At 42.0% G+C, this 12828-nt stretch overlaps 1 long non-coding RNA gene across 1 annotated transcript; it reads left to right on the top strand.

Annotated features, from left to right (window-relative positions):
- The first annotated feature begins 815 nt into the window (after positions 1-815).
- Positions 816-1911, top strand: LOC119296002. The gene is made up of 2 exons (XR_005144603.1): positions 816-1421; positions 1509-1911. It is a non-coding gene; the product is annotated as an uncharacterized LOC119296002 (long non-coding RNA).
- Positions 1912-12828: the final 10917 nt, after the last annotated feature.

Genomic DNA, 12828 nt, shown 5'->3' on the forward strand with positions numbered 1-12828 from the left:
CCCCCCCCGAGGACGCTCAGTCGAAGAGCAGCGACTAGGAGGACCCCTACGCGCCACCGTAGGTTGCGTCAGAACACCCAACTTTGGATTGTTTTTTGGGCCAATACAATCTTTGTTTATGGAAGTCGCTGCTGCTGGCTGAGAAAGACAGGCAAGTGCGCGTTCAAGAAGGAGATGGTAGAAGAGGAAGCCAGGTGCCAGGCGGCCTGTGAAGCCCGTGATGCCGCCTGGAAAAGGAGGCGGTGGAGCTTTGGGGGCGGGCACGTCGTTATTTGGAGGAGGTGTACGAAGACGGGTACTTCACGAGGAAGGTCAAAGGTGCTAGGCGCCTCATCGTTGCATGGAGGTGGGCCGATAAGCTCCAGCGTGCCACCGATGAGGAGCTCTGGTGGGTGCCCAACGAAATGGCAAGATCGTTCGCGCTCGCCCGCCAGCAAGTGGCAGATCGGTACATCAAGCGTTGCGAGGCGGAGGAGGCGGAGTACTGCCTTCGCGCTGGGAAGATGCCACACACCAAGGAGCTGCTGGTGAGGGGCTGCCAAAATACTGCCCACAGAAGGGATTATTAGTTTTATTATTGTTCTTTTTCAATTTTATGCATTGTACCTATTAGTTAAGTATCATCGTGTTTATGTGATTTTATTATATATATTCTATGATGAACTAATGAACAATTAATATATTAGGGTGGGTCTAATCTGCTAACACCCTTAAGACTCTTATTCTGCTAACAGTAAACCTTATTCTGCTAACACGGTAGCTACAAACTAACCCACGAAACGAACTATGCGGGCAAAAAAAACCCACCCCACCCTTATCATCTCTCCCTCCCACGACTTCTCTCTCCCAGCCAGGACATCCCCACGCCGCCGCACCAACTCCCCATCCCCACTCGCCGCCCCACCACCTCCTCCCACCCAACACGTCGAAGGACCATCTCCTCCATCCCGCACCGTGGCACCACCTTCTCTGCCTAGCGTCGCCGCACCACCTTCTCCCCCGTGCCGCCGCACAACCTCCCCCCCGGCGTCGCTGGACCACCTCCACCCTCGCGCGCGTCGCACCACATCCTTCCCCGCAACCAGCCACGCCGGCCACCTTCCTACGGCGTCCTCGCACAGGCACCAGCACCCCGAGCCCGGATCTGTGTGGTGGTGCCCCTTTCTCGCCGATGGATTCAAACAACCCTTGATCGGTGCCACGCTAGCTCCCTCCCCAATCCCATCGCGTCGCCCGGGTCGGGCTCCTTGCGGTGCCCCTCTTGAACGCCGGGCGGCAGGATCCCTGGCTCCACCCGGCACTGCAATCTCCTCAGTGCCGCCCGACAGCTCCGATAGAGCCCCCACCCCCGACCCATGCTATTGGGTCTGGTGACCCCGGCCATGCATCCATGGATCCCGCGCTGGATCCGAGTTCAAGCTGTGCCCCTTCCCCCTTCTCTCCTGCCTCTTCCTTGTTTTCAGCTCCTTCGATTTTGTTTTTGTAGCTCATTGAATTTTGTTTTGCAGTTCACTAAGATCCGCTGTGGTTCTCTTCTTCGCAACAACGGAAGATGCAGTGTGGCTAGAGCAAGGTTGAAGTTCAGGACATTTTTTGTTGCTTTTTCATATTTCACGGGGCGTCCGTCAGCGAGCTCTCCCCCAACGCGTCGTGCAGCTTGCTGATCCACATCATGCGGTTCACCGGCCATGTGAGTGCAGTGCAGTTGACCCCTCGTGTGTGACGTGTGCGGCGTGCAGCTCGGAGCAAGCGAGCATACAGTTTAGTCTGTTGTTCGTGGTTTTTTGGCGTGTTTATCGAACGAATCTGGTTGGGATATGATATATTGTGTGTAAACAAAATGTTGAGAAGTTCATTCCAACAAGCTTAATGATTCGTTTTCAAAAGGGAAAAATGGATTGGTGCAGCCCACTTCGACGAGTCTTGTGGTTCACTGCATTCAATAAGGAAGAAACAGAGTGTAGCTCACTATGTCTTTATCAGATAGATGTAGCTTTGGAGCTCACTTTGTTGTCTCATGCAGTTTTCTATAATAGTCCTCCGCGGTTGGCTTTGTAAATAGGAAAAAATATATATCTCAAAGAAGCTCGCTTTTCATTATATGTAGTTCATTCGCTCAGTCCCCGTGGTCCACTCTCCCAACCTACAAACGTAAAAGATATCGAGTTTGGAAAAACTCATGCGGTTCACTTTTAGTAGTGTCGCGGCCCGTTTAAGGTAGTCTCGAGGTTCACTTTCATAGTATTGCGCTTCACCAATGCTTACATGAAGTGCACTCCCCCTCGTTTGGGTAAATTGATGTCCCACAAAAAAGGAAATCACGCAGTGCACTTCTCTTTCCGATGAAGTGTGGTTTTTAGTCTAAAGAAGTGCGGTTTTCTGTCTGAAGCAGTGCATACGACGATTATGGTGTCCCGAAAAAACAGAGTATCCGCATTTCGTTAAAATCAAAATTGCTCTTAAACCATAAGGAATCGGAGAGAGTGTTCTACATGAAAAAGTTGCGCCTCGGCGATATCTTTCCAACCGCATATAATCTGAATCATTTCGACCAGCGGTTTGTAAAAATGTCACGAAAAACGGCCGCTGCCTCTCGTCATTAGCCGAACGATTTTCAAAATTAACTGAAAATCGTAAGGAATCAAAAAAACATTTCAACATATAAAAGTTGCGCCTCATCAGTAGCTTTCCAACGGCGTATTATACGCCACATTTTGACAAACGGTTCAAAAACTGGAGCAAAAACAGTACCGAAAACTGCAAATTTTTCAAAAAAACTGAATTCCACGATTCAGTAAATTTAAAACTGCCCTTAAACCGTAACGAATTAGAGAAAATAATATACTCGATGATATCTTTCCAACTCCGTATGGTTTGCTTCATTCCGATGTGCGGTTTAGAAAAAATCGTGAAAAAACGTTTGCTGCATCCCATCATGCGCGCACTATTTTTGAAACTGCTCTCAAACCGCGATGAATCTTGAAAAGTGTTCAACATGAAGAGGCTGTGCATTTTCCATAGCTACCCAACGATATATTATATGCCTCATTCCGACAAACGGTTTAGAAACTGGAGCAAAAACAATGCCGAAAAATGCATGCAGTTTTATCTTGTGACATTGCAGTGCTCGTTTGATACGGATGCAGTGCCCTCGCGTTGAGCGTGCAGTGCAGAAGTGTTATCAGAATAACTATTCTGCTAATATTAGCATAATAGACCGGCTATATATATATATTATGAATTGCATTTTCTATCTGCTTTTGTATACTAAATGTTTCTAACTGTTATCACCCACATATACAGAATGGAAATCATATACACACACATGGAAACAGAACATATAAGAATGGAAAACATAGTACACACATTGAAACGAGCAATACATAGAGCAATATTATGATTGATGTAAATACATGGCAATACAGGATGAAACGACTCAACAAAATAAAATGCATCCATGAGACCATGACCAGCAGCCCTTGCCTACGGTAGCTCTTGGCTCTGCCTGAACTCGTGCAGGCGTTTGTCCAAGCGGTCGACACGCTCGTGGTACATCTGGAGCGCGATCTCGAGCGCCAAGTTGGCTATTTCATCGGAGATCACCAGCTTGAGGATGTGACGGCCATGTTCCTCTACTGCGCCGAGGTGGACACCTGCGCCAAGGAGGCGGTCGAGCCTACCGACCAGCGCGTTTGCATCGAGCGGGCCGCGGACAAGGCGAATGGCGCGACCCATGCGAACGGCGTGGCGGGCGTCCGGTGCAAGTACGGCACAGCCGGCCTCTGGTGCAAGTATGGCGCAGAGGGCCTCTACCCACTCCTGGCGAGGGATGGGGGAACAGACGGGACGTGTACCCAGCTGCGACACCCTATCAACAGCAGGCAAGCGCCGATGGATCCGCTCTAGTTGTGCGGCATGCCACGCATCTTGCTCTCCAGCGCTCCAACGGTCTCGCTGTGCGGTGAACCGCAACTTATCGGCGCGGACGCTCCTAGCTTGCTTTGCGGCGCTATCAATCATGTTGTGCGGAGAGCTGTAGCCTCTTAGTGCTGACATGCCTATCTTGATTCGTGGCGCTTAAGGGCCATGCACCAAGGGTCTGCTCAAACCTGGCAATGATGCGCATCAGGATATCGTTCATTGCGTTGCTAGGGATCGCCTCGGCCTCGAAGGGCCATGGCGCTTTGTCGTTTTCCTCATCGACGAGGGTGATGGTAGAGGTGGCTCTTTGGTGGGTTGGCATGCTTTGAAAAGGTGGATGTGCTACAGGCTGTGCTACGTCTTGAGCTTGCGTTGGTTTTCCTTGAAGAGGAAATGGTGATGCAGCAAAGTAGCGTAAGTATTTCCTTCAGTTTTTGAGAACCAATGTATCAATCCAGTAGGAGGCTCCTCAAAAGTCCCATGCACCTACACAAACAAACAAATAACTCGCAACCAACGCAATAAAGGGGTTGTGAGTCCCTTCACGGCCACTTGCGAAAGTGAGATCTGATAGAGATAGTATGATAAGATAAATATATTTTTGGTATTTTATAATATAGATGCAAAGTAAAGATGAAAATAAAAGTAGATTGAAAGCTTATATGGTAAAGGATAGACCCGGGGGCCATAGGTTTCACTAGTGGCTTCTCTCAAGATAGCATAAGTATTACGGTGGGTGAACAAATTACTGTCGAGCAATTGATAGAAAAGCGAATAATTATGAGATTATCTAGGCATTATCATGTATATAGGCATCACGTCTGTGACAAGTAGACCGACTCCTGCCTGCATCTACTACTATTACTCCACACATCAACCGACTCCTGCCTGCATCTAGAGTATTAAGTTCATAAGAACAGAGTAACGCATTAAGAAAGATGAGATGATGTAGAGGGATAAACTCAAGCAATATGATATAAACCCCATCTTTTTATCCTCGATGGCAACAATACAATACGTGCCTTGCTGCCCCTGTTGTCACTGGGAAAGGACACCGCAAGATTGAACCCAAAGCTAACCACTTCTCCCATGGCAAGAAAGATCAATCTAGTAGGCCAAACCAAACTGATAATTCAAACAGACTTGCAAAGATAACTCAATCATACATAAAAGAATTCAGAGGAGATTCAAATATTTCTCATAGATAAACTTGATCATGAACCCACAATTCATCGGATCTCGACAAACACACCGCAAAAAGAGTTTACATCGAATAGATCTCCACAAGAGAGGGGGAGAACATTGTATTGAGATCCAAAAACAGAGAAGAAGCCATCTAGCTAATAACTATGGACCCAAAGGTCTGTGGTAAACTACTCACAACTCATCGGAGGGGCTATGGTGTTGATGTAGAAGCCCTCCATGGTCGATTCCCCCTCCGGCGGAGCACCGGCGAAGGCTCCAAGATGGGATCTCGCGGATAAAGAAGGTTATGGTGGTGGAAATTGTGTTTCGTTGGCTCCCTGGATGTTTTCGGGGTACGTAGGTATATATAGGATGAGGAAGTACGTCGGTGGCCGCTTGTGGGGCCCAGGAGATAGGGGCGCGCCCAGAGGGGGTGGGCTCACCCTCCAATATCCTGGCCACCTCGCAAGCTTCTTGACTTGTACTCCAAGTTCTCCGGATCACGTTCGTTCCAAAAATCACGCTCCCGAAGGTTTCGTTCCGTTTGGACTCCGTTTGATATTCCTTTTCTTCAAAATACTGAAATAGGCAAAAAAACAGCAATACGGGTTGGACCTCCGGTTAGTAGGTTAGTCCCAAAAATGATATAAATGTGTAAAATAAAGCCCATAAACATCCAAAAGGGGTAAAATAATAGCATGGAACAATCAAAAATTATAGATATGTTGGAGACGTATCAAGCATCCCCAAGCTTAATTCCTGCTCATCCTCGAGTAGGTAAATGATAAAAACAGAATTTTTGATGTGGAATGCTACCTAGCATAATTCTCAATGTAATTTTCTTTATTGTGGCATGAATGTTCAGATCCAAATGATTCCAGATAAAAGCTTATAAAACATAAAAATGATAATGCTTCGAAGCATACTAACAAATAATCATGTCCTATCAAAATAGCATAGCCAAAGAAAGCTTATCCCTACAAAATCACATAGTTACGCCATGCTTCATTTTCATTACACAAAATACTCCCATCATGCACAACCCCAGTTTCAGCCAAGAAATTGGTTCATACTTTTTAACGCGCTTTAGCTTTTTCAACTCTTACGCAATACATGAGCGCAAGCCATGGACATAGCACTATGGTGGTGTAAGGTGGTGGTTGTGAGGATAAAAAGAGGGAGAATATAGTCTCACATCAACTAGGCGTATCAACGGGCTATGGAGATGCCCATCAATAGATATCAATGTGAGTGAGTAGGGATTGCCATGCAACGGATGCACTAGAGGTATAAATATATGAAAGCTCAACAAAAGAAACTAAGTGGTTGTGCATCCAACTTGCTTGCTCATGAAGACCTAGGGCATTTTGAGTAAGCCCATCATTGGAACATACAAGCCAAGTTCTATAATGAAAAATTCCCACTTAGTATATGAAAGTGACAACATAGGAGACTCTCTATCATGAAGATCATGGTGCTAATTTGAAGCACAAGTGTGGAAAAGAGATAGTAGCATTGTCCCTTCTCTCTTTTTCTCTCATTTTTTTCTTCGGCCTTTCTTCTTCTTCTTTTTGGCCTTTCTTTTTTTCTTTTTTTTCTTTTTGTAAAGTCCAAAGTCTCATCCCGACTTGTGGGGGGATCATAGTCTTCATCATCCTTTCCTCACTGAGACAATGCTCTATAATGAAGATCATCACGCTTTTATTGATTTACAACTCAAGAATTACAACTCAAAGCTAGAACAAGATATGACTCTATATGAATGCCTCCGGCGGTGTACCAGGATATGCAATGAATCAAGAGTGACATGTATGAAAATTATGAAGGTGGCCTTGCCACAAATACGATGTCAACTACATGATCATGCAAAGAGGAATATGACAATGATGAAGTGTGTCATAATAAACGGAATGGTGGAAAGTTGCATGGCAATATATCTCGGAATGGCTATGGAAATGCCATAATAGGTAGGTATGGTGGAGGTTTTGAGGAAGGTAAATAATGGGTGCATGATACCGGCGAAAGTTACGCGGTATAATAGAGGCTAGCAAAGTGGAAGGATGAGTGTGCGTATATCCATGGACTCACATTAGTCATAAAGAAATCATATACTTATTGCAAAAGTCTACTTGCCTTCAAAGCAAAGTACTGCTACGCATGCTCCTAGGGGAAGGTTTGGTAGGAGTTAACCATTGCACGATCCCGACCTCCACTCATAAGGAAGGCAATTAAAAGAGCACCTCATGTAACAAATTTGTCACACAACTTTTACCATACGTGCATGCTACGGGGCTTGCCAACTTCAACACAAGTATTTCTCAATTTCAAAATTACCCACTAGCATGACCCTAACATTACTACCTTTATATCTCAAAACAATTATAAGCATCAAATTGATCATAGCATCCAATTCACTTCCCATGATAGTTTTTATTATACCCAACTTGGATGCTAATCATTCTAAGACCAAATTTGTAACCATAGCAAATACCATGCTGTTCTAAAAGACTCTCAAAATAATATAAGTGAAGCATGAGAGACTAGCAATTTCTTCAAAATTAAGCCACCGCCGTGCTCTAAAAGATATAAGTGAAGCACTAGAGCAAGAACTATCAAGCTCAAAAGATATAAGTGAAGCACATATAATGTTCTAGCAAATTCTAATCAAGTGGGATTCTCCCAAAAGGTATGCACAGAAAGGATGATTGTGGTAAACTAAAAAGCAAAGACTAATATAATACACGACGCTCCAAGCAAAACACATATCATGTGGCGAATAAAAATATAGCTCCAAGTAAAGTTACCAATGAACGAAGACGAAAGAGGGGATGCCTTCCCGGGGCATCCCCAAGCTTAGGCTTTTGGATATTCTTTAATATCTTGGGGTACCTTGGGCATCCCCAAGCTTAGGATCTTGCCACTCCTTATTCCATAGTCCATCAAAGCTTTACCCAAAAGTTGAAAACTTCACAACACAAAACTCAACAGGAAATCTTATAAGCTGTGTTAGTGAAAGAAAACAAAACCACCACATAAGGTACTGTAATTAACTCATTCTTTATTTATTTTGGTGTTAAACCTATTGTATTCCAACTTATCTATGGTTTATAAACTATTTTACTAGCCATATATGCATCAAAATAAGCAAACAACACACGAAAAACAGAATCTGTCAAAAACAGAACAGTCTGTAGCAATCTGTAACTAACGCAAACTTTTGGAACTCTAAAACTACTACCAAAATAGGAAGTCTTGGAAAATTTGTCTATTGATCAGAAGCAAAAAGAATAAATGCAAAATCACGTTTCTGTGATTTAACAAAACTAAATTCATGCGTGCAAAGTTTCTGTTTTTCAGCAGAACCAAATCAACTATCATCATAGGTTATCCTATAGGTTCTACTTGGCACAAACACTAATTAAAAGATAAAAACACATCTAAACAGAAGGTAGATGCAAAATTTATTACTAAACAGGAACAAAAACAAAAAACACAAATAAAATTGGGTTGCTTCCCAACTAGCGCTATCGTTTAACGCCCCTAGCTAGGCATAAAAGCAAAGATAGATCTAAGTAGTGCTATCTTTGGCACTAAATTCATAAGTAGCTCGCATGATAGATTCATAAGGTAATTTGACTTTCTTTCTTGGAAAGTGCTCCATGCCTTTCCTTAATGGAAATTGGAATCTAATATTCCCGTCCTTCATATCAATAATCGCACCAATCATTCTAAGGAAAGGTCTACCAAGAATAATAGGGCAAGAAAGATTGCAATCTATATCAAGAACGATAAAATCAATGGGCACCAAATTTCTATTTGCAACAATGAGAACATCATTGATTCTTCCCATTGCTTTTTAATGGTGGAATCCGCAAGGTGCAAATTTAAAGAGCAATCATCAAGATCATGGAAACCTAGAATATCACATAAAGTTTTCGGAATCGTGGAAACACAAGCACCCAATAACACAAAGAAAAACACTCATGATCTTTAATTCTAATCTTTATAGTAGGTTCCCACTCATCATTAAGTTTTCTAGGTATAGAAACTTCCAAATTAAGTTTTTCATCAAAAGATTGCATCAAGGCATCCACGATATGTTTGGTAAAAGCTTTATTTTGACTATAAGCATGAGGAGAATTAACAACGGACTGCAACAAGGAAATACAACCTTCTAAAGAACAATTATCATAATCAAATTCCTTGAAATCCAAGATAGTGGGTTCAATACTATTTAAAGTCATGACCTCTCCAATCCCACTTTTACCAAATTTAGCATCAAGATCTAAAAACTCCGAATTCTTGGGACGCCTTCTAACTAAAGTTGACTCATCTCCAGTCCCATTATTATCAAGATTCATATTGCAAAACAAATATCTATTAGGACACACATCAATAACTTTAAGATCTTCATCATTATTTTCATTGAACTTTTCTGGTTTGGCAGCCATCTTATTGACTAAGGTAGCTTGCTTATCAGAAATTTTGGCTATAGCATTTTCAAGCCGAGTAATTTGAGAGTTCACACCATAAAATTCCTTAGTCATATCATCAAGATCTTTGTTCATAAACCCCAAAAAACCTTTTTGTTCCTTAAGCTCTTTTCTGAAGAAATTATTATGCTCAAATTGCAAATTCATAAAACTTCTAATATTTGATTCGATCTCTTCCAACATTCTAAGAAGGTGGTCGGTACTCTTAGGCAAAGCCATAAGGACAAACCGGCACACAAGCAAACAGGAAAAGGCAAGCGAAAGAGAGAGAGAGAGAGATTGCGAAAGAGGGGGTGAATAAAACGGCAAGGGTGAAGTGGGGGAGAGGAAAACGAGAGGCAAATGTTAAATAATGTAAATGAGATGGAGATGAGTTTGTGATGGGTACTTGGTATGTCTTGACTTGAGCGAAGACCTGTGGCAACGGCGCCAGAAATCCTTCTTGCTACGTCTTGAGCTTGCGTTGGTTTTCCTTGAAGAGCAAAGGGTGATGCAGCAAAGTAGCATAAGTATTTCCCTTAGTTTTTGAGAACCAAGGTATCAATCCAGTAGGAGTGTCACGCCCAATATGCGACCCTATCCAAAAGGAACTCGAAGGTCCCACCAAGGATAGACCCGCATATTGAAACGCTTTTGCAAGGTGGATATCATTACATCAATATTACATAATAGATGGGGATACATACCCAACTTGGATGCTCATCATTCTAGGACCAACTTTATGACCATAGCAAATACCATGTTGTTCTAAAAGACTCTCAAAAAGATATAAGTGAAGCATGAGAGACTAGCAATTTCTTCAAAATTAAGACACCACCGTGCTCTAAAAGATATAAGTAAAGCAATAGAGCAAAAACTATCAAGCTCAAAAGATATAAGTGAAGCACATAGAGTATTCTAGCAAATTCTAGTCAAATAAGCTTCTCCCAAAAGGTGTGTACAGCAAGGATGATTGTGGTAAACTAAAAGGCAAAGACTAATATAATACATGACGCTCCAAGAAAAACACATATCAAGTGGCGAATAAAAATATAGCTCCAAGTAAAGTTACCAATGAACAAAGACAAAAGAGGGGATGCCTTCCCGGGGCATCCCCAAGCTTAGGCTTTTGGCTATTCTTGAATATCTTGGGGTGCCATGGGCATCCCCAAGCTTAGGCTCTTGCCACCCTTTATTCCATTGTCCATAAAAGCTTTACCCAAAACTTGAAAACTTCACAACACAAAACTCAACAGGAAATCTTATAAGCTCTGTTAGTGAAAGAAAACAAAACCACCACATAAGGTACTGCAATGAACTCATTCTTTATTTAATTTGGTGTTAAACCTACTGTATTCCAACTTCTTTATGGTTCATAGACTGAATTACTAGCCATAGATGTATTGAAATAAGCAAACAACACACGAAAAATAGAATCTGTCAAAAACAGAACAGTCTATAGCAATCTGTAACTAACGCAAACGTCTGGAACTCTAAAAATCCTAAGAAAATAGGAAGTCCGGGACAATTTGTCTATTGAATAGCAGCAAAACGAATAAATGCAAAAGCACGTTCCTGTGATTTAACAAAATTATATTCGTGCGTGCAAAGTTTCTGTTTTTCAGCAGAATTAAATCAACTATCATCGTAGGTTATCCTATAGGTTCTACTTGGCACAAACACTAATTAAAAGATAAAAACACATCTAAACAGAAGGTAGATGCAAGATTAGCAAGGAAAAAGATTGGGTTGCGTCCCAACAAGTGCTATCGTTTAACGCCCCTAGCTAGGCATTGATAATTTTAATGATGCTCACATGAAAGACAAGAATTGAAGCACAAAGAGAGCATCATGAAACACGTGACAAACACATCTAAGTCTAACATACTTCCTATGCATAGGCATATTGTAATCAAACAAATTTGCAAGGCAAGCAAAAACTAGCATATGCAAGGAAGAAGAAAGAGACGATAGCAATCTCAACATGACGAGAGGTAATTTAATAAGATAAAAATTTCTACAACCATATTTTCCTCTCTCATAATAATTACATGTAGGATCATAGGAAAATTCAACAAAATATCTATCACCAAACATATTCTCAACATGATCCACATGAATGAAAAGTTGACACTCTTCCAAGATAGTGGGATTAACATTAGCTAAAGTCATGACCTTTCCGAACCCACTTTTATCAAAAATATCATAAGATTGAACATACTCCAAATATGTGGGATCTAAAGTTGACACTCTTCCAAATCCACTTTCAATATTATTGCAAACATTATTACCAATCTCATATTCATCATGGGGCTTAAATAAATTTTCATGGTTATAAGAAGAATCACCCCAATCATGATCATTGAAACAAGTAGTAGACATAGCAAAACTAGCATCCCCAAGCTTAGGGTTTTGCAAATTATTAGCACAATTGAAATCTAGAGAATTTATAGGAAAATCATTGCAATCATGCTTTTTATTCAAAGATCTATCGTGAATCACTTCATAAAGTTCTTCACCACAATTTTCAGATTCACGAATTTCAAGCAAAACTTCATAAAGATAATCTAGTGCACAAAACTCACTAGCAATTGGTTCATCATAATTGGATCTCTTAAAAAGATTAGCAAGCGGATGAGGATCCATAGATCTTAGGTTCTCTGTTTAGCAATAAATAAGCATCTAATCCAACCAAACGAGCAAACCAAAGGGCAAGCAAAAGAGATGAGGAGATTGGGAAAGAGAGGGCGAAAAAAACGGCAAGGGTGAAGTGGGGGAGAGGAAAACAAAAGGAAAATGGCAAATAATGTAAATGCAAGGGAGATGGGTTTGTGATGGGTACTTGGTATGTCGTGACTTGAGCGAAGACCTCCCCGGCAACGGCGCCAGAAATCCTTCTTGCTACGTCTTGAGCTTGCGTTGGTTTTCCTCGAAGAGGAGAGGGTGATGCAGCAAAGTGTAGCATAAGTATTTCCCTCGGTTTTGAGAACCAAGGTATCAATCCAGTAGGAGGCTCCTCAAAAGTCCCACGGACCTACACAAACAAACTGAGAACTCGCAACCAACGCAATAAAGGGGTTGTCAATCCCTTCATGGCCACTTGCGAAAGTGAGATCTAATAAAGATAGTATGAAAAGATAAATATATATTTGGTATTTTATAAGATAGATGCAAAAAGTAAAGATGCAAATAGAAGTAGATTGAAAGCAAATATGATAAGAGATAGACCTGGGGGGCCATAGGTTTCACT

The sequence above is a fragment of the Triticum dicoccoides genome, chromosome 4B (assembly GCF_002162155.2).
Source record: "Triticum dicoccoides isolate Atlit2015 ecotype Zavitan chromosome 4B, WEW_v2.0, whole genome shotgun sequence".
In the NCBI taxonomy this organism is placed as follows: Eukaryota; Viridiplantae; Streptophyta; class Magnoliopsida; order Poales; family Poaceae; genus Triticum; species Triticum dicoccoides.